Raw genomic sequence first — 23,040 nt, forward strand, 5'->3', positions numbered from 1 at the left:
AAAGAAAAGCAATGCTGGAAGGCATGAAAATTCGAGACTTCAAGTTATATTACAAAGTTGTAGTTATCAAAATAGTACTGGCACCGAAATAGACAAATAGATCAGTGGAGCAGAATAGAAAACCGAGAAATAAACCCACAACTGTATGGTCAATTAATCTTCAACAAAGCAGGAAAGAATATCCAATGGAAAAAAGACAGTCCCTCAACAAACAGTGTTGGGAAAACTGGACAGCAACACAGAAGAGAAAGAAACTGGACCACTCTCTCACATCATACTGAAAAATAAATTCAAAATGGATGAAAGACATAAGTGTGATATCTGAAACCATAAAAATCCTAGAGAATACAGGCAGTAACTTTTTTGACCTTGGCCATAGCAACTTTTTTTCTAGGTATGTCTCCTGAGGCAAGAGAAACAAAAGCAAAAATAAACTATGGGGACTACATCAAAATAAAAACTTCAGCACAGCAAAGGAAACAGTCAAGAAAACTAAAAAGCAACCTACCAAATGGGAGAAGGTATTTGCAAATGACGTGTCTGATAAAGGGTTAGTATCCAAAATATAGAAAGAATTTATGCAACCCAATACCCCAAAAACAAATAATTCAATTAAAAATGGGCAGAAGACATGAATAGATATTTCTGCAAGGAAGACATACAGATGGCCAGCAACTCAAAAGAGTATGGTACGGGCACAAAAATAGACACACAGGTCAGTGGAACAGAAGACAGAGCCCAGAAATAAACTCATGATTATATGATCAATTGATCTTTGACAAAGGAGGAATGAATATACAATGGAAAAAAATCTCTTCGACAAATGATGTTGGGAAAACTGGACAGCTACATGCAAAAGAATGAAACTGGACCACTTTCTTTCACCATGCACAAAAATGAAATGGATTAAGGACCTCAAAGTGAGACCTGAAACCATGAAATTCCTTGGAGAGAGCATGGACAGTTATCTCTCTGTCATAGACCATAGCAACATTTTTCTAGATATGTCTCCTAGGGAAGGGAAATAAAAGCAAAAATAAACTATTAGGACTGAATCAAAATAAAACGTTTCTGCACAGTGAAGGAAACAATAAGTAAAACTAAAAGGCAACATACTGAATGGGAGAAGATATTTGCAAATGGTATATCTGATAGAGAGTATCCAAACATAGAAAGCGTCCAAATCATAAAGAATTTACAAAACTCAACACCCCCAAAAATAATCCAATTAAAAAATGGGCGGAAGACATGAACAGACATTTCCCCAAAGAAGATATACAGATGGCCACCAGACACGTGAAAAGATGCTCAACATCAGTCATCATCAGGGAAATGCAAATCAAATCTACAATGAGTATCACCTCACACCTGTCAGAATCAACAACAAAAGAAACAGTAGGTGCTGGAGAGGATGTGGAGAAAAAGAAACCCTAGTGTACTATTGGTGTGAACGCAAAAAAAATCTAGTTACTTTATAAGAAGTACAGTTAATCCATAGTTGTTTATGAGTGACTTCTAATATAGTATTTTAATATCATATAAATATAATTAAATATAGTATTAATTACAATATATTAAATATATTACTTAGAATTAGTAAGGTATATATTACTTAGAATACAGACTAAGTTGCTTTAGGAGCAAGGACACAAAAGGTAATGTCTTAATAAGATGGCATTTATTTCTCTCTGGGTTACCAGTTCAGAGGTGAAAGATACAGGGCTATGAGAGGCTCTCCTCCATGTGTCTTCCCAGACATTCCAATTGGCTGGTCCTTAGTATCATGCTCCATCTCTGGCTTCAAGGGAACTACAACAGTGTTATGTTTTAGAGAACTGTAAGGGGGAGAGGAAACATAGGATAAGTATGTTCTCTAAAATGATGACTTAAAGTAGTGTGAATGAATAACTTACTGTCCAAATGAGGGAAATTTTGAGAATAAAAGGAGTACTAAAATAATTTCATACTTTTTTGAAAAGTATTTATTAACTGAAAAATTGGTTTTATTATGCTGGTAGATGTAAAAGAATACTTCTATTCTAAATATAAAATACTTCTAAAAAATGGTTCATGTTCAGGGCTCCTGGGAGGTTCAGTTGGTTAAGTGTCCACCTTCAGCTCAGGTCATGATCTCAGGATCCTGGGATCCAGCCCTGCGTTAGGCTCCCTCCTGGGTGGGAAGTCTGCTTCTCCCTCTGCCCCTCCCCTCACTCATTCTCTCTCTCTCTCTCTCTCTCTCTCTCTCATAAATAAATAAAATCTTTAAAAAATAGTTTATGGGTGTGCCTGGGTGGCTCAGTCATTAAGCATCTGCCTTCAGCTCAGGTCATCATCCCAGGGTCCTGGGATGGAGACCTGCATCAGGCTCTCTGCTCAGCAGGGAGCCTGCTTCTCCTTCTCCCATCCCCCTGCTTGTGTTCCCTCTCTCACTGTCTCTCTCTCTGTCTCTCTCTCTCTCTCAAATAAATAAATAAAATCTTCTAAAAAATAGTTACGTTCATGTATCTGTTGTCTTAGAAAGGAAGCTGTTGGTTGTCTTTTACCCAGAAAGATGGAGAGAAAAGAGACAAGTTAACTTACTGATCATCTTTCAGATATATTTCTACTAAAGTGAGAACTCTATTCACAGTGCCCACAGAGTCTCACACGTAGGAGATGACACCAAGGAAAAAGCTGGAAGTACAAAATGGAGGGCTTGCTTTAATCTATCAAAGTCTACTTTACTTCAACTACTAATAATTATGGTTAAAAATGATAAATTCTGGAAAAAATGCTAAAGTAGACAGGAAGATGCAAAGATGTCTAGTGAATGTATTCTTTAGTTGGATTGCCATGTATCCAGCTAAATCTCAAAGAGCAAAAAGTAATAGTAACTCCTACATGGATTACAAGCCTCCATTTTAGTGATATAAGTGACTTTTTGGCTTCCTTGTCTGAACTAATGATTTCCAGCCCTTTAAAATATAAATAAAACAAAATATTTATACTACATGAGCAAAAGATAGTCATTTCAAAATGAAATTGGATTATTTTGGCTTTGGTATGATCTAGTAAGTGTCTCCAGGAAGAAATCAGAGACAACTGTGGCCTCACATTGTTTCCTGCCTCACTTAGGGAAAAACAGTCCTCAGCTGCCTGTTGTCTAATGTTTGAAAATGATTATTGCATATATTTTGTCTAGCTTTTTAGTTGATGGTGGGGAACAAGTCCAAAATCAGTTTTGTCTCTTGATCAGAAATGGAACTTCTTATTTTTTTAATTTTTTGTATATTTAGTTTAATATTTTAATTTTTTTCCAAATAGTTGTAAATTTCCCCAGTATAAAATTCAGAAATTAAATATAATGAAAAAAGTTATCCCACTTTCACCTCCAGAGGCAACAAGTATTCCAAGATCCTTGTGTAGTATTCTACAGTTATGACATGTATTTACAAAATAAAAATGCAATAAACTCGTCCATAATGTAATTGTAGGGTCTAAAAAAATCAATAGCATAAAATCTTAGGTCATATTTATTATGCTATCAATAAAAAAATTTTCTGTGAATTCTCACAAGCAGCACAAAAGTAATCATTATGAAATGGTTATTGTACATTACTGGGCAAACAATGAATTGAGTTAGTCCCCATTGATCATGAGACAATGACTTCTAAATTCTCTCCTCATTAAATTATTTACAACTATGTATGAGTCTCCTTGTTTCAAATCCTCACAGAAACTCATGATTAGAACTTTTAATTTTGTCAAACTGATTAATGTAAAATAACTTTTCATCTTGTGTTAAACATCCCTCTGGTTCCTGAGATTAAGTGTCATATATTCATTGTTTATTCATGCTTTAATATTCTGTATAATATTTATATCTTTTTTTCAGTTACTCTATTGGGTTATTTTATTATTCTGCATACATTTTGAATTACTAAGCCTTTGTGTTTATGTTAGTTGTATTTTATATTTTCTTTTAGTTTAGGAGCAGTCTGTTCATTTTTCTTTTTTTTTTTTTAAGATTTTATTTATTTATTCGACAGAGATAGAGACAGCCAGCCAGAGAGGGAACACAAGCAGGGGGAGTGGGAGAGGAAGAAGCAGGCTCATAGTGGAAGAGCCTGGTGTGGGGCTCCATCCCACAATGCCGGGATCACACCCTGAGCTGAAGGCAGATGCTTAACCACTGTGCCACCCAGGCGCCCCAGTCTGTTCATTTTTCTGAAAGCATCTCTTGATAAAAAGAAGCTGTTAATCTTAGAGCAGTCAAATCTTCAAGATTTCATTATCATTAATCTTTTGAGTGTTTTTTTTAAAGAAATGTTCTTTACAATGAAGTTATAGAGATATTATTTTATATAAGTCATTTTAAAGAAATTTTTATTTCTGTGTGTGGTGTGAAGTAGATATAGATTATTTTTTTTAAGTCAAGGATTTCAAGACCTTAGCTCAGTTACTTAAGAAGTCTGCATGATGAGATATAATCAACAGAAAAAATGAGAAAGAATATCCACATTGGAGATAAGAAAAATAATGTGGTAGTCCTAAGCATAATAAAGCCAAGATACTGATTTAAGGAGTGTGCACATATTCATAGCAAAGGATAAAAATCCGCATAATGAAGAAATGTGGAGTATGAAAAAAAAGCATCAGGATTATCCAGGGAGGCGGGGGGGGGGGGGGTTGACTAAGAGAGTATGGTGTTCTGAAGAGGAGAGAAAAATATTTCAAGAAATAGTGATCACAGATGTCAAATTCTATCAGTAAGTCAAGTATAATGAGACAAGAGAATTGACCATTACATAGAGAGATAATAGAGTATTAATCACCTTGAAAATAGCAGTTTTGGTGCAGACGTGGAGGAAAACAAAGCTTAATGAAGTTCTCAAGAGAGAATGGGAAGAAAGAAATTAGAGACAGAAGAGAAAAATAAATATGTCAAGAAGATTTTCTATGAGGGAAAAGGAGAAATGATAAGTAGATGCCAAGTGGGGTAAAGAATTTTTTTTTCATATTAAGTGAAATAACACCGTGTTTTTCTCTTGATGAGAATGATCTAGCAGAGGAAGAAAAATTGCTCATGCAGGAAGAGAAGCAAAAAATTTGCAGATTAACTGTCTTAATTAGATGAGATGAGGCAGGGCCTACTCACAAGTACAGGGGCCGATCTTAGTTATAAGCAAAGACAGTTTGTCCTGTTAAAAGGTGAGATAACAGTGAACGTGGGTATATGTGGAGGTAAACAGTTGTAGTGACAAGCAATTTTAGAAGTCCTTTTGATTGCTTCTGTGTTATAAGTGAAATGGAAAATAAGGTCATCAAATATGAGTGAAAATGGTGAGAAATAATTTATGAAATTTTGTTCTGGGCAAATGTGAGGGTGAATGGGATAGAGAATTGTAATTTTTTTCCCCTGGGAAATTTTATCTGGGAAATTTTTTTTTGTAGGAAAAAGAGATATTTAGGTTTTGTGATCGTAAATTTAAGGTGAAACAAATCAGCTTTATTCCCTCTTAGTTCTTCTATTTTAAATCTCAGTTTTAGTTTTAAAAATCTAAACATAGTTTATTAATTATTATCTGATAATTCCCGCATCTAAGGTTTTTGTGAACAAATTGTTTTTGTTACATTGGATGTGTCTTGCTCATGCAGGCATGTTTTTTTTTTACCCCTTCTCTTTTCTCCTCCTCTTCTTTCATCTACTATATTTTCCTTAGCATTCATGCATGTTTTAATCCTGAGTGATTTAGCAATCTCCAGTTTGCATTATCACTTGAGGTGGCATGACCAACAGCAAACAAAAAACAAAAACAAAAAAGTTCTACTCAAATGGAGAATCCAATCATGTGAATAACGATATTCCTACTCTCCAGTATTTTATTTGGAAATAACAACAAAAACAATGTGAGCATTTATCAATGAGGGCAAAAATTGAAAGACGGTGCGGTATAAGAGGCCAAAGCAGTTATTATGTAGAAATTTATGAATAATCTGTATTTATAATTATGCCAAGGCCTGCTTTAAGCAGAAGCCCATAATTAGTGAAAATATAGAATGGTCAGAAAGGTAATGATGTGGCTGTCAGTAGCAAAAGAAGCCAGAAGTTTAAAGAGGAAGAGACCAAGAGAATAGCTGAATGTACTTCTAGCTAGAATCCTGAGGGACATCCCTAAGAACTCTTTCCTTCTTTCTTACATTTCAGAAGAGACCTCCATTTCCAATCTTAGAGACCTGGAAATATAATGCTATAGTTCTTGCCCCTTTGCTTTTTTTTTTTAAACAGACTTTATATCTTAGAACAGCTTTAGGTTCACAGCAAAATTGAGTAGAGATACAGAGTTCCCATATATCCCCTACCACCACACATGCCTAGCCTTCCCCCATTGGTTACAATCTATGAAACTATGTTGACTCATCATTATCACCCAGAGTCCACAGCTTGCAATAGTGTTCACACTTGGTGTTGTACATTTTATCGGGTTAGAAAAATGTACAATGACATGTATCCAGCAGTATGGTATTATACAAATGAGTTTCGCTGACCCAAAAATTCTTTGTACCATGTATTCATCCCATTCTCTTCCCTTATTGGCAAGCATGAATTTCTTTAGTGCCTCCATAGTTTTGCCTTCTAGATATCATATAATTAGAATCATACAGTATATAGACTTTTCAAATTGAGTTCTTTTACTTAGTAGTATATATTTGAGGTTCCTCTTTGTCTTTTCATGGCTTGATACTCATCTCTTTTTAGCATGGAATAATTTTTCACTGTCTGGATGTATTACAATTTACTTATCCATTTACCTACCAAAGGACATCCTGGTTACTTCTAAGTTTGGGCAATTATGAATAAGGCTGCTGTAAATAACTGTATGCAGGTTTTTGTGTAGACATAGTTTTCAGTTTGGGTAAATATCAAGGAACATGACTGATAGATTGTATGGGAAGAATATGTTTAGTTTTATAAGACACTGCCAAATGTTTTCCAAAGTGGTTGTACCATTTTGCATTTCCACCAGCAATGGATGAGAGTTTCTGTTGTTCCACATCCTTGCCAGTGTTAGGTGTTGTCTGCCCTTCATTTTCATCAGGCTCTTTTTCAATTATTTTTTCTGTACATATTCTTAAAATGAATGTCTTCACCCCTTCACTAACCTTTTATGAAAAACCTTGAGTGAGTTCCTTGTAATCTAAAACAAAACAAAACAAAACAAAACAAACAAAACAACAACAAAAAACCTCCAAGAAAAAAAGACAAAAAGGAAAAAAGTTAACCATATATTAAGAGCTAAAGATTTCGGAGTGAAGAATGATAGTAAGTTTGTGATGATAATGAAACCTCATTAGCTAGAAATCTACACTTTTTTTCCTTTTACATTTTTTAAATATAAGATAGTCTGGAGTGTTATGTGCCATGGTGAAAATCAGAGCACTTCAAAAATTGTTATAGTGTTTAAAAATTTAGGACATTTAGGCCTAACATTTTCATGGTTATTAAATCAGAGTAGATTTTGCTAAACAGAACCATTTATTAGTTGTACATATGGTTTTAGACAGGTGTAGTAGATGATAAACTACTGAAGGAGAATAAAATAGTGTAAAACTACTATGAGGACGTATCTAATAAAAATAAGATAATTGTATCATTTCTACTACCCAAACTCAATTTAGAATACTAATAGGGTAATAAAAATCACTAGTATGTAAAACAACTCACAGTGGTAAGAAGCACAAAAATATAGGTAGTAAATTTCAATGAAGAATATTAACATTCATTAATGAGCCCATAAAATCAAATGCTTAAAACCAAAGTACTTCAGTATCTCAAAGTTGTGTTAAAGGGTTTTGCCAGCAGGTTTGGGCCTTTTCTTATTAATGAAATGCAAAAGTAGCATGTTGGTAGAAATTCATACAAGTAGTTTTATAGAGAGTTGTTTTATGGAGTTAAATGTTAATAACATGTTTCTAATTTATTACTGTAAATTATTTACAGAAGTGAAAAGAAACAAAGGTGTGAACTTGAAAAGAAGCAAATATTATGTAAAGTAGAATAACTAAATATACCCAAGTCATTAATTAGAGGAGGAACATTTGTCACTAGCTGTGGTTCATCAGAGATTTTCCAACAAAGGAGATAAAGTCCATGTAGGATCACATTCTATTTGTGTATATTTTGGAAAGCACAATTAGGAGAATATAATAGTTTGTTAAAGAATAGATGAGTTTTGGGCTGCCTGCATGGCATAGTCATTTAAGCATCTGACTCTTGATTTCTGCTCAAGTGGTGATCTCAGGGTCCTGAGATCAAGCCCCACTTCAGGCTCCACCCTCAGTACGGAGTCTGCTTATGATTCTCTCACCCTCGCCTTCTGCCCCTCCTGCTTGTGCTCTTGCTCTCTTGCTGTCTCTCTCTCCAAAATAAATACATAAATCTTAAAAAAAAAAAACAGAATAAATGAGTTTTTGCCTTTTTTTGAAATAGATGAGTATGGAGACTGATTGTCCAAAACAGTGAGGCACAAAACATGAAGTATGAATGTAGTTGTCAAATGGACTGGATTTTAGTTCTGGCTGCAGGACTCTGGCAGGTAACTTAACTTGTTACAACTCTGTAATGTCATCTGAAAGTGGATATTAGTAATGACTTCATCAAGTTGTAGGAATCAGTGTATTAGATATTAGTAATGACTTCATCAAGTTGTAGGAATCAGTGTATTAGCTTCAGGATGGGTTTTGTGCAAGGTTCAGAATATAGGAAATAGTAAATGGAAGCATATTATTCTTATTAAACTCTGATTGACCATTAGCCGCAGGGAAGTAAAAGTCCTCTGAAGAGTGAGATAGAGTCGGTATCATGTGGGCTTTGTTGTAATTATTAGTTCATTTAAGAAAATATGTTATTCTTTTATTATTTTTTATTTCAATAAATTATATACACACATACATATACATAAACGTCAAATATTGCACCATTTAAATAAATATATTTGTTGTGCATGCATCACACATTAGAAGTTGTCATTTACTTCCTTAAATTAGAATTATTTCTGATTATTTTGTTCTCTGGCTTTAAGGCCCTGATTATAATATCCTGGAAGATTGGGATAGGGATTTGAGTTTATTGTAATTTCAACAATTTCTAGCAGAAAGCTTTTTTTGTACATAAAAACCAACCAATGTATATGTGAAATAACTTAAAATATTAGCTTTATTGTGAGCCATCAATGAAAATTTAATAATTTTAATCAGAAGTATTTCCTTCTGTTTTAATAACAACTACTTATTACAATGAATCATTCATGGAGATGGGAGTTTTTTAAATGACAACAAAAGGAAATTTCTATGTAAAGAATTCTTAATCATTGTTGCTACTATTTTTATTTTATATTTTAGTTTAATTAATTTTGCAATTATGTATCAGTGTTTCAATTCTATTCTGGCACTTATCCCACAATTATTTTACCCTTTTTATTGCAAAACATTGCATTTATATATCGGGACTATACTTTGACATTGATATGTACATGGAATAAAAAGAAAATAAAATTATGTATTTTCCTTGGTGATATTCAAATATGATTCTTTTGTTAATACTACAAAACTGAGTATAAATCTATTTAGTTCGTAATATAAAATGTAAGAGCTACACTGTATTTTTGTATGATTTGAAATATTCTGTTTTCTAAGACAATGGCATAATAACTCATTGAATAAGTCTACATTATGATGTCAAATTGGTAATGAAAGAATATATACCTGAACACTCAATTCTTGTGGCATACAGCGTAGGTATTTGGCAGTTTCAACTCTAAGGAGATCCAAAGAAAGGCTTTAATTTAGTAGATTTGGCCTTTTCAAATGCGTGTCACATATTTTGGAATGATGCATTTGTAAGATTAAAACTGTGACTTAAAAAAAATTTCAGGGGCGCCTGGGTGGCACAGCAGTTAAGCGTCTGCCTTTGGCTCAGGGCATGGTCCCGGTGTTATGGGATCGAGCCCCACATCAGGCTCCTCTGCTATGAGCCTGCTTCTTCCTCTCCCACTCCCCCTGCTTGTGTTCCCTCTCTCACTGGCTGTCTATATCTCTGTCAAATAAATAAATAAAAATCTTAAAAAAAAAAATTTCAAAATCTCTTCGATGGCTGAAATCATTTGGATAAAATAAAAGCCTTTGTCAAGGGCAGGTAATTGACTTTTCAGTGTGAATCAAAATCTAACAGTAAATTTAAGTATTTTAGCCTCTGAATATAGTTTCGAAGTTCTTTGGAGGAGAATGTCTGCAATATATAATTTATAAAATTATTCTTTTGTCTCTAATGGACAGATATATTTTAATTTTGTATGAAGGGCTACCTAGTATGATTCATCTTTTCCATTCTTGAAATTAATCCACAGAGCTCTCTATAAAGTTAAAATATGCCTAAACATTGAAAGAGAATTATGATAACTATTACTGCAAAATATACTTCTGATATATATCAAATAGGTTTAAAAACTAATTTCTAACATCTCTATGCGAAAACTTGAGTTTATATGTATTCATGCATGTGTGTGCCTATAGATATAGGAGTATATATTTAAAACAACACATCTTAATTATCTACACTGCATTTTGAGAGACTTGGAAAATGATTCAGAAAGTTCAGATAGTTACATGTGCAGGACATAGATTAAGTATTATAATGATCTGAATTGAAAATAATTTGATTATCTAACTCATGTATTTTATAGAGAATCTTTAATACTTCAGTTTTGTGTGCAAAACAGGTTTATTTAGGTAGCATTAAAATATGTTGTTAGAGGTCACTCTTCCTAGGAACATATGTCCTTTATCATTTCAATAAGGATTTCTTATTTCATCTGTAATTTTTCCCCCACACAAAGATTCTAAATTTGGCAATGAATAGTACAATAGATAAGGAAATTATTTAAAGATATTAATTTTCATAAAAGACATTTTTGCTTTTACAGTTAGTAACAGTTCTATTCATTTATGAATTTTCATCAAATGTTTTCCCTAACACCTATGTAGTTGAAAATACCGGTGGAAAATTTGTATTATTTTTTGGCAGAGATATTTGTTCATATAATGGATTCATTATTTTCATGTTGTATTTACTTCCTTGCCTAATATTTCAGGGTTGAGGTTAGGAAATTGGTAATGTTTTTAATGAAGTTATCTCATATGTATAATATGATAATAAAAGTAAAGAATTTTGGTTCAACATGAGGGCAATAGTAGATTAGGGGAAAGTTTTCTTATTTCTAATTATCTTATACATAAGAATGTAATTTGAAAATAGTTATAATTTTTAGCTATTATCTTAGAGAACTTTATTTCTGTAATAAAACATAGAGGACTTCATAAACCATTGTAATATATTTTAATATACATGGAAGCAGATGGGAATTTTATTATAGATTTAATTATAGATGTACTAGATTGTAAAAGATTACTTTCCTTAGTTCATCCTGAATCAATGTAAGCCATACCAGAAAGGACAGGGTCATTAAAATGAAAGTAAGTCAAATATTTTTGCACATCTTAAATAATGAATTGTCAATTCACGTTATTGATGGATTCCATATTTGTGAATGTGTCTATTTGTAAAAATCATTTATAACTTCCAAATCAGTATTTAGAGTGCTTTTGCAGTCGTTCATACATAGGTGCAGAATGGTAGAGAATTTAAGTCTCTGTGTTCATATTCCTGGTTGTGGTGGGACAAGGAGACTCTTGCCCAGTATTGCAGCTCTTATAGTATAAATATATGTCCTTTTTGTGATCTATTTAGTGCCATTTTGTGTGTGTATGCTTTTTGTTGGTAATGAAACTATTCAAAATGACCTAGTTCTTAGGTGCAGCCCAGTATTCCTAAACAAAAGGGGGCAGTGATGCCTTATGGATAAAATATGTGTGTGTTAGATGTTTCATTCAGGAATAAGTTATGTTGGTCATGAGTCAAAATGAATCAAAAATACATATTAGATATGGTGTGTTAAAAAGAGAAACATGTATTAAACAAGGTTATGTACTGAAAGACTGATGAAAATATTGTGAGTAGAAGCTTTCAGGAACTTACCCCTGAATTTCTCTTAGGAACAATGGTTCTGAATTCACAAATTCAGGGTTCACACTGACTTTATAGAATATTAGTGTAACTTATAAGCATTAACTATATTTTGAATTTACCACACAAATGTGCATAATGTTATCCATATTTTATTTTCATTGATTTATGCATTCTTAATACAAATAAATTCCTAATATATTAGAACAGTGAGAATAACTGTGTGCTTCTCTTAACTGCATCGCAGATAGATAAATAAATCATATCTGAAGACAGCTTGTATTTGGAATAGCTTATGGGCATTTCAAAGTATTTTAAACGCTTATGTATTTATTCAGAATAATTAGTTTTACATGGATATGATGTTCATTTGAACCCTTTGTAGTCTCTCATGCTTCATTCCCCCTTCTGATTACCCCCCCTTTCTTTATCCCTTTCTTCTCCTACCGATCTTCCTAGTTCTTATGTTCCATAGATGAGAGAAACCATATGATAATTGTCTTTCTCTGCTTGGGAGACTATGGACTCTGAGAAGCAAACTGAGGACTTCAGAGGGGAGGAGGATGGGGGAATGGGATAGGCTGGCGATGGGTAATAAGGAGGGCACGTATTGCATGGTGCACTGGGTGTTATACGCAACTAATGAATCATTGAACTTTACATCAAAAATAAATAAAAAATTATAAAAATAAATAAATAAATAACAAAAAAGAAAAATTAAATATTTATATAGAAAAACAAAAAACCACAAAATGAACCCTTTGTAAATTTACTTATCTACAAAGTAAAATAATTCATTTATGTAGAATATCATACCAGCAATTATTGACATATTATTATGTGGAAAAATGTATTGAATTCAACACTGTTAGGTGGCACTGAGATCGTTATTTTTATTCATTTAATAGCTTATTCACAATATTTAGTATATATTAAATTGGCTTTCAAATTTTGTAGCTGATGTGACATTTGTGGCAAGTTACTTTTCAGGTGAGTTGGTAATAATTGTAGGATGTGTTGAATAATTTATTAGCACAAGGGATCTTCATTTGAGGGAATTTATTGGGAAGCATAATCTCCATTGAGATATCCAGTCCAAAGATTAGGTCCTCCTTGTATAAGCCATTAAAATAATTAAAGATTTTATCATACATTTAGTATTAGATGGGACTGATATGTTTAGTTGCTGCCAGAAAAATAGAATATATCTTATGGGTTTTAATTAGCATCTCTGATAAAATAGTCCCATCACTAAATGTAAGATTCCTGAACATATGCTAATTAATGTATTTATCAGCACCACAAATCATTCACTATTCAGTGATACCAAGTAGAATAAATGAGTTGAGTATAATAACATTCTACATATCACAGATAGTCTCCATTTTGGATCATTTAATACTTTTAGAAAATATTAATTTGCCATGCTTTAGTCTGTTACATTTTTTAAGAAAACACAAGTTATAAAAGGCTTATAACAGTTTTTAAAGTAATTAGTATTCCCTTAAAACTGGATGTATATGTTCTGTTTAAAGAAGGTTTAGATTAAAAATTTAATTAAAATGTACACATATCTGTCTGTCTGAGGATGATATTTTTTCCAAAGGATTCAAAGAAATGAAAGCAGGTTTTTTTTCTGAAGGCACTCCATCAGTCAACCTGGGGTTGTTTCTCTTACTGGTGCTGGTGAAATGATCATTGCACCTGGGACCTAGATCATTAAAGATCAAATAAGTGAAAGGAATTGTTAAGACCACTTATTGCTCGTTAGTGCAACTATCTAAATACACTGGAGGACTGACTATTTTGGTATCAATGGTGTGCTATAGCAATCCATCTTTTCTCAGCACTCTGTCCAAATGACTTTCTTTTGAGCTGTTGTAAAGAGGGTGATTTTATCCCTGGCTCTTTTTATTCACACCTTTATATGCTCAGTTCTTTTCTGTATCAGAGTGGTTCTCAGTTTAATTACTGATGATCTCCCATCATCATATGCTTACTCTTAATTATGTGCTCAGAAATACCCTCAGGCAGAAAATAAAGATAATAAATATATCAGAAGTAGTTTTCTAAAAGTGATTTTCTGAGCGATTATCCAAGAATACAGGGGCTAAGAGCCTTGGATCTAGAATTGATTGACTTTAATTTTTGCTCTGGCACATTTTAGATGTGACTTTTGACATGTTTTCTTAAATTCTATAGAGTTTGCTCCTTCACTTTTATTATTTTTTTTATTTTTATTTTTTTAAATTTATTTATTTGAGAGAAAGAGAGACAGACAGAGAAAGAGGGCATGAGCAGAAGGGGGAGAGGGAGAGGGAGAGGGAGAGGGATTCCCGAGCAGAGTCTGCATTGAGCTCAGAGACGGACACAGGGCTTGATCCCAAGACCCTGAGATCATCGCCTGAGCTGAAATCAAGAGTTGGATGCTTAACTGACTGTACCACCCAGGGACCCCTTGTTCCTTCCCTTTTAAAATTAATAATAGTATCTTTCTCATAGAGAAAATGAAATTACATTCTTTAATTCCTCCAACATATATTCATTGAGCACCCACTTTGTGCCAGCAACTTTGCTAGATACTGGCAATTATAAAACATCGAGAGGAAAATAAAAGCAAAGATCTGATCTCTAGGAAGACAGTCATTCATCAAATAGTCACGGAAACAAATGCGGATTTTCAAGTGTGGCAAATCCTGTGAAGGAGGGATTCCTGCCTATTTTCCATGAAGATGGGAGAGGGCTTTGAGATAATAAGTAGATCAAATAAAAGATCCCCTGAGTAGGTGATACTTAAGGTTAGATCTGAAAAATGAGTGAAAGTGAAATAGGAAAATGCAAGAAGACAGAACACATCTGCCAGATCTCCATCTGAAACCAGAACAATATTGCAGAGTAAAAAATATTGGAGTGAACAGAGTAAAAACTTGAACCTGATTATTTAAACTCCAAGGCCCTTGCATGTGATCTTTCTATAATATTCCTTAGGCTACTAGTTCTCAGCCAGGAGTAGTTTTACTTCCTATGGGATGTTTGGTAATGTCTGGAGATGTTTTTGGTTGTCATAGTTGGATGTTAGTGGCATCTAGTGGATAGGTGCCAAGGATATTGCTAAATGTGGTACGATGTCAACAACCCTCCACAACAAAGAATTGTTCAGTCTAACGTATGACCAATGCTGAGGTTGAGAAACCCTGCTGTAGGTAGTAAGGAGTCACCACAAGGAGCTTTGCCTTGCCCTGGAAATGACAGTCATTAAAAGGTGTTTTGTTGTTGTTTTGTTTTTTTAAGATTTATTTATTTGAGAGAAAGAGCAAGTTGGGGGAAGGGCAGAGGGACAGAATCTTCAAGGAGATGCCCTGCTGAGTTTGGAGCCCGGTGCAGGGCTTGATCTCACAACCCTGAGATCATGACTTGAGCAGAAACCAAGAGTCAGATGCTTAACCAACTGAGCCCGTAGGCACCCTTGAAACCTTTTAAGGAAAAGTGGTGGTGGTGGTGACTAGGTCACATTACCATTTGGAAATGATATTGGGTTTTGGAGTGGAGAACTGAATGGGAACAAGTAGGCTGCAGGTACGTGAGACCAGTGAATAGGTTATTGCAGTGGAAACAATGCAGAATAATGGTAGATTGAATTAGGGTGACAATGAATTGCACATAAAGCCAATGCATGCACATGGTCTAAATAAATATATTAAGTTTGTTAATTAGTAATACATTTTCATGCATTGTCAGGTGATGGAATGTTAGATTTTATTAAGGGTAATTTGAGCTGATATGCTTGTTGTACAACAATTTATTTTGAGAAACAGCAGACCAATTTCATGGAAAGTTACTGAAATCTAGAAAGCCTTAATTTTGTTATTTTTCTCCAAAGATCTGCATGAAATTAAGATCACTTAAACTCTCATAGCCTACAGTTTATTTATCCATGGAATTCAAAAAGTGAAATAGATATTTATTTAAATCTTCATTTAGTTTACACTTCAGTGTAAACATCGGTTGCACATTTGCCATCACAGAGTTCGAGTAGGCACTGCCGTTGTTCACAATTTAGGAGGTGAGGGCAGACATGTGTGAAAGTAATTATCAGCCATTTTAGAAAGTTACATTGAATAAAAGTGTTTAAAAGTACACAAAAATTCTAAAAGGTAACATCTACTTTTTATTGAGGCAAGATATTATAAAGTAACCTAAAATTAAGTACATCATGAAAGTTGACTTTTGTATGCTTTACGTTTTAAAGACAAGTGGTCTTTAAAAAAGTGTGGTTTTGTTTGAATTATTTGAAGGATCTGGTAAATGATGCAGATTATTACTGATGCTTATGATCAAGTATAGACGACCACCAGTAACAAGAGTAGCACAGCAGCTTCTACTACCATATTCTTAGCATCTACTATGCTCAAGTTCTAGGCTAAGAACTTTATATAAAATGCTTCATTTAATTTCTATAACCTTATAAAATATATAGCATACTATCTGTACTGTACAGATAAACTGAAGCAAAGAAATATAAAATTTATGCAATGTAACATGGCTTGAAAGTGACAAACTCAGAATAATTATGCAGGTCTGCCTAGAGCCAAATCTCTTGTGTGCTGTCCCTATAGATTTTAAATTATCATTAATTAACTTGACCCAGATAAAATGGCCAATATTAGATTATTTTGACCTAATATTTTATTTAATTCAGACTAACAATTAAGTATGTTTTCCATTTTCTAGAAAAGGGAATTATATCCCTTCAGGATGTGCTCAGTTTTCACTCCAAGACTAACTGCATCATAGAATCTGACTTAAGGGGATGTCATTTTTATTAAAGCGTATTTAAGTATTTTTAGAATATTATGTAACATGCTCTTTACTTATTAAAAACACATGAAGATTTTATAAATGCATAATTGCCTATGTGATCCACTGTGCTTGCCCTTCTATATATTTTTTTTTCTGATTAGTTTAGCTACCTATTTATATTTATGTCTTCACAAATTTGTAAATTTCTTAAGGTCAAATGCTAAGCATTATTCTAATAGGATAGAATTCAAATGAATGTCACAGTGTTAAAGCTTTAAACTATGTCTTTGAGAAAGGAGAGAATTGTTCTGGATAATATGGAAAATATTTTTTAAAAATTAATAAAATTACAGCTAACTGGAAATAAATTTATTGTACAAATGAAACGATTGATAATTCAGTGATATAAACATTAGAAAAGTCTTTTTCCAAATGCCTTTTCAGTGTCAAAATATTTGCAGGAAGGAGAAGACATATATAAGGTTCTCATTGAAGATATTTACAAAGGCATATGCTATGTCATCTATGTCAATAATTCCAATGTACTGACCCTAAAATAGATTATTATTATTGTCTAGTAGAAATTTTCACAAGAAGTAAAATCATAAATATTTTTTCAAAACCTCAACAAATAGATTTTATTTTTTTATTTTTATTTTTTTTAAAGATTTTATTTATTTATTTGACAGAGATAGAGACAGCCAGCAAGAGAGGAAACACAAGCAGGGGGAGTGGGAGAGGAAGAAGCAGGCTCATAGCGGAGAAGCCTGATGTGGGGCTCGATCCCAGAACACCGGGATCACGCCCTGAGCCGAAGGCAGATGCTTAACCGCTGTGCCACCCAGGCGCCCCAGATTTTATAAAGACATATATAAGCTATGTTTATTAGAATGTTACATTGAATCTTGCAACTCTAAATCCTTTATGTATGGTTTGTGGAAGAGTTCTGAAGCAAGCTCTTACTGGAAGATTCCTCAGGGACCCTGGTGTCAACTGGCCTTCAAATATTGTGCTGAAACTGCCACACTGACTCATCTAGGTCAGTGTGTGTTAGACTTTAATGGTAAATGAATCATCTGGGCATCTTGTTCAAATGCAGTTTTTGATTTAGTAGGTCTGGGCCAGGCCTGAGATTCTGCATTTCTAATAGGCTCTATGGTCAACACTGTGAGTAGCAAGAGCTAGCTATGAAAAGAATTAGATGCATTAAGCTGATGAGAGTCACTGGGGATATTACAAATGCTGCCATGAGCGCTAGCTGGAAAAAGCTATATTCCTTCTAGAAGGGACAAAATGCTGAAACTTGGAGTTGCTCTGAATGAAAGCCATTAGAATTAGAGGAGATATATCCTATGGGACAAGCTATTGAGTATAGCTGCCAAGACAAGTTATCACCATTGAAAGAATCATCTACTAGGAATATGGGACCTACTGTTAATGGGAGCTGACTGAATCCCACAGCCGCATGCCTGCTAAGGGGACCTTATTGCATAAAGATAGTATTCCAATCCACCAACCCACTGTAAGTCTCTTTTCTTATCTGTTATTAGGGTAATGTGTTGATTTTTCAATGTGCTAAATAATGAGGAACAAAAGTAACGTTTCAAAATAGATTGAGATTTAATCAAACTTTACATTGGATAACTGATTCATAGAAGCCTCTGATTTTGAAGAGAGGATATGGACTGAATAAAAACGTTGCTTATCATTTAACTAATGTATTAAATAATAATTAAAATAATTAACAATGATGTTTTGAAACATGTTTCTGAATTGAATAAGAACCATGCATTCTGAACTTGAGCTTCTGACCTCTAGCTCTAGAGTTAGGCTAGATGTCAGCACTCTGCTTTTTTACCTTTTGAAGCATTGCATAATTTTATCTTTCCAAATCTAATTAACAGGACCAAGTAGTGAGAAAATCTACTCCTTCAGACTTAGAAGGCCATCTATTCCCCTCAGTGTTTTTCAGTGAGTGTACTCTTGTTTTTTAGAAATGTCAGTTGTTACTGTACGAAACCTTCCTACAAGCTGCAGAACTATTAGCATCCCTGGCCCCTTCCCACTAAATGTCAGTGATCCAAGTAATTTGGGGGCAACCCCACTGCTGCCCTTCATCCTGACTTCTACCCACTCAGAGTGAATACTAACATCCACTGACAACCATTCCATAGTTAATACAAAATGTCTACTTAGTTCAGATTTTTAAAATTTATGAATTCTCTTATGTTGATTGACAGCCTATAATATTCTAAACATTGTATAAATGTTTTAGTACATACTTTCACAATTCATGCTTCTAGGTTTTGAATTATACCTGTACCACTCTGTGGCCTTACGCAATTTTCTTGTTCAATTTCCATTACCTTTTCTTGTTCAATTTCCAAATTTTAAGTGTTGATTAAAAAGTATCTCATATGATTTTTAACATATTACATGGAGACAATTTTAGAGTTAGAGAAAAGTTGAATAACTAGTAAAAGGAGTCCATGTGTACCCTTTGCCAAGCTCCTCCTAATGTTAACAATTTACATAAGCATTGCTATATTTATCAAAATTAAGAAATTAATATTTATATTATGCTATTAACTAAACCTACTACATACTACTATTTAAACTTTCCACATTTTTCACTAAGATCTTTTTCTGTTCTGGAACATAAATCAGCATCCCATGTGACATTTAATTGTGTCTCTTTTTTTTCTTCCAAATTTTTATTTAAATTCCAGTTAATTAACATACAGTGTAATATTAGTTTCAGATGTAGGATTCAGTGATTCATCACTTACATACAACACCCAGTGTGAATCACAAGTGTACTTCTTAATCCCCATCACACGTATAACCCATCCCCGTGCCTACCTCCCCTCCAGCAACCCTGAGTTTGTTCTCTATAGTTAAGAGTCTGTTTTATGGTTTTCTTCTCTCTTTTTTTCCCTCTGTGTTCATCTGTTTTGTTTCCTAAATTCCACATATGAGTGAAATCATATGGTATTTGCCTTGGTCTGACTGACTGACTTATACACTCTAGCTCCATCCATGTCACCTTGCAAATGGCAAGATTTCATTCTTTTCGATGACTGAGTAATATTCCGTTGTATCTGTTTGTATATTTATGCCACATCTTTATCCATTCATCTGTTGATGAACATTTGGGCTCTTTCCATAATTGGCTATTGTTGATAACGCTGCTGTAAACATCAGAGTGCATGTGCCCCTTTGAATGAGTATTTTTGTATCCTTTGGATAAGTACCTACTAGTGCAATTGCTGGGCTTTAAGGTAGTTCTATTTTTAACTTTCTGAGGAACCTCCATACTGTTTTCCAGAGTGGCTGCACCAGTTTGCCTTCCTACCAACAGTCTAAGAGGGTCCCCCTTTTTCTGCATTCTACCAACACATCTTGTTTCCTGGGTTGTTAATATTAGCCATTCTGACAGGTGTGAGGTGGTATCTCATTGTAGTTTTGATTTGCATTTCCCTGATGATGAGTGATGTTGAGCATCTTTTCATGTTTGCTAGCCATCCGGATGTCTTCTGTGGAAAAATGTCTATTCATGTCTTCTGCCCATTTCTTAACTGGATTATTTGTCTTTTGAGTGTTGGATTTCATAAGTTCTTTATATATTTTGGCTACCAACCCTTTATCAGATAAGTCTTTTGCAAATATCTTCTCTCATTCTGAAGGATGCCTTTTAGCTTCGTGGACTGTTTCTTTTGCTGTGCAGCAGCTTTTTATCTTGATGAAGTCCCAATAGTTCATTTTTGCTTTTGTTTCCCTGTCTCAGGAGATGTATCTGGTAAGTTGCTACAGTCAATGTCGAAGTGTTTATTGCTTGTATTCTTCTCTAGGTTTTTGGTGGTTTTCTGTCTCACATTTAGGTCTTTCATCCATTTTGAATTTATTTTTGTGTATGATGTAAGAGAGTGGTCCAGTTTCATTCTTTTGCATGTTGCTATCCAGTTTCCCCAACACCATTTGTTGAAGAGACTTTTTACCATTGGATATTCTTTCCTGCTTTGTCAAAGATTAGTTGACCATATAGTTGCAGGTCCATTTCTGGGTTTTCTATTCTGTTCCATTGATCTATGTGTCTGTTTTTGTGCCAGTACCATACTGTCTTGATGACTACCACTTTATAATATAGCTTGAAATCTAGATTGTGAGGCCCCTAGCTTTGCTTTTCTTTTTCAAGATTGCTTTGACTATTCGGGGTCTTTTGTCTTTCCATACAAATTTTAGGATTGTTTGTTCTAGTTCTACGAAAAATGCTGGTGGTATTTTGATAGGGATTGCATTAAATGTATAGATTGCTTTGGGTAGTAGAGACATTTTAGTGGTATTTGTTCTTCCAGTCCATGAGCATGGAATGTTTTTTCCATTTCTTTGTGTCATCTTCAATTTCTTTCATAAGTATTCTATAGTTTTCAGAGTACAGATCTTTTACCTCTGTGGTTAGGTTTAGTCCTTAGTATATTATGGTTTTTATTGCAATCATAAATAAGATTGATTCCTTCATTTCTCTTTCTGTTGTTTCATTATTGGTGTATAGAAATGACACAGACTTCTGTATGTTGATTTTGTATCCTGCCACCTTACTGAATTTGTGTATCAGTTCTAGCAATTTTTTGTTGGAGTCTTTTGGGTTTTTTACATAGAGTATTATGTCATCTGCAAATATAGTTGTGTCTCTTTAATGTTATCCATTTTGGGACATATTGGCTCTTATGTCCTTTTGATGTTCCCTCACCTTTTTCTGAGTACTTTAATTTCTGGCACCACAAGATATTCTAGGCTTATCTTGTATTTTCCTGCCTTAGCTCCAGATCAACTACTTCTCCAAGTAGATGGGTTTGTTCTTTGTTCTTTGGTTTTGTTTTTTTTTTTTTTTAATGAAGAATAGTATTTAGAAACTAAGATCTGTGTATTAAATGTGCTCACTTCTACTGAGGTAGCATTGTTCCAAGCCCTCTCAGAGAACAGAGCTAGGAAATGTATGTGTGGATATAAATACACAGTTACTTAATTATATTTATTTCCCTGTATATCTATGTATCCATATATTTAAAAAACCAAAATTCTTAGTGATATTTCTGATTCCAGTCCAGCAGTATTGTGTATCTTCTATAATTCACTTTATTTGTAACTTCTTTCTTCAGTAGTGAAATACCTAGCTTTCATTATGTACAATATATTTACTTATTGGGTTTAATCCTACTATGCAAATAAAGTGGTTTCAGAATTGCCTAATCATAATCTTGTGAGAAACAAATTTATTATAAATTGCAATATTTATGTAAAGTTATATTTTGTTTTTAGCAAAAATATCCAGTCAAAGTGGTGCTTTCTAGAGTTAGTTAAGCTAGTTCGTTTTTCCATAAAATTTTTCAGTGTTGTTATGTTTTTCTTCTATAATACAGTTAGATTAATTCATTATTGTTTTTATTTAATTTTGTATTGTCCACAAATTGTGGTTGGTTTTAATTTTTTATTTACTTCTTGGGGATATGAACCAACCCCATAGTTCTAAAAATCAAAATTACACAAACATGGGTTCAGAAAAGTATGATTGCTTTCTCTTTGCTCCTGTTCCTATTCCCATTTTCTAGACCTTTCTCGTGTACACTTCCCCCATAGCCCATTATTATCGTCCCTGTATTTCTTTGGCACAAATGAAAACATATGTATATTCTCTTAGATTATTTTCTTTCTTTTTAAAAAAATTGAACGACTTTATTGGTACATCATTTATATGTCATGAAGTTTACCTCTGCGAATTGTACAATTCAGTGGATTTTAGTGCATTTACAGAGATGTGCATTCTCATTATCAAACATTAGAACATTTCATCACTCTAAAATATCCTCTTGTACCCATTAGCCATCACACCTCACCCTTTCCACCCTAGTTGTAGACAGCTAGTAATCTACCTTGTGTCTATATAAATTGGACTAATTTGGACACTTCATAAAAATGGAATCAGAAAATATGTGATTCTCATCTTTCTTACATGAAAGGTGGCATACTATTAAATACTTTCACACTTTGCTTTTCTCACTTAATATTATGTCCTACAAATCACTCTGGATTAATACACAGAATTCATTATCATTGTTTACAGTACTGAACACTCTATTGTGTGGATATGCTGTAATTTATTCAACCACTCTCCTGAATAT

General features: G+C 33.6%; 1 protein-coding gene across 2 annotated transcripts in view; it reads left to right on the forward strand.

The window, feature by feature from the left end:
* SGCZ (sarcoglycan zeta) overlaps nucleotides 1–23,040 on the forward strand; it is a 418,103-nt gene that overhangs the window by 68,565 nt on the left and 326,498 nt on the right. The window lies entirely within an intron of this gene.

This window comes from Ursus americanus, chromosome 27 (assembly GCF_024610735.1).
Source record: "Ursus americanus isolate L20-20 chromosome 27, mUrsAme1.1.p, whole genome shotgun sequence".
NCBI lineage: Eukaryota > Metazoa > Chordata > Mammalia > Carnivora > Ursidae > Ursus > Ursus americanus.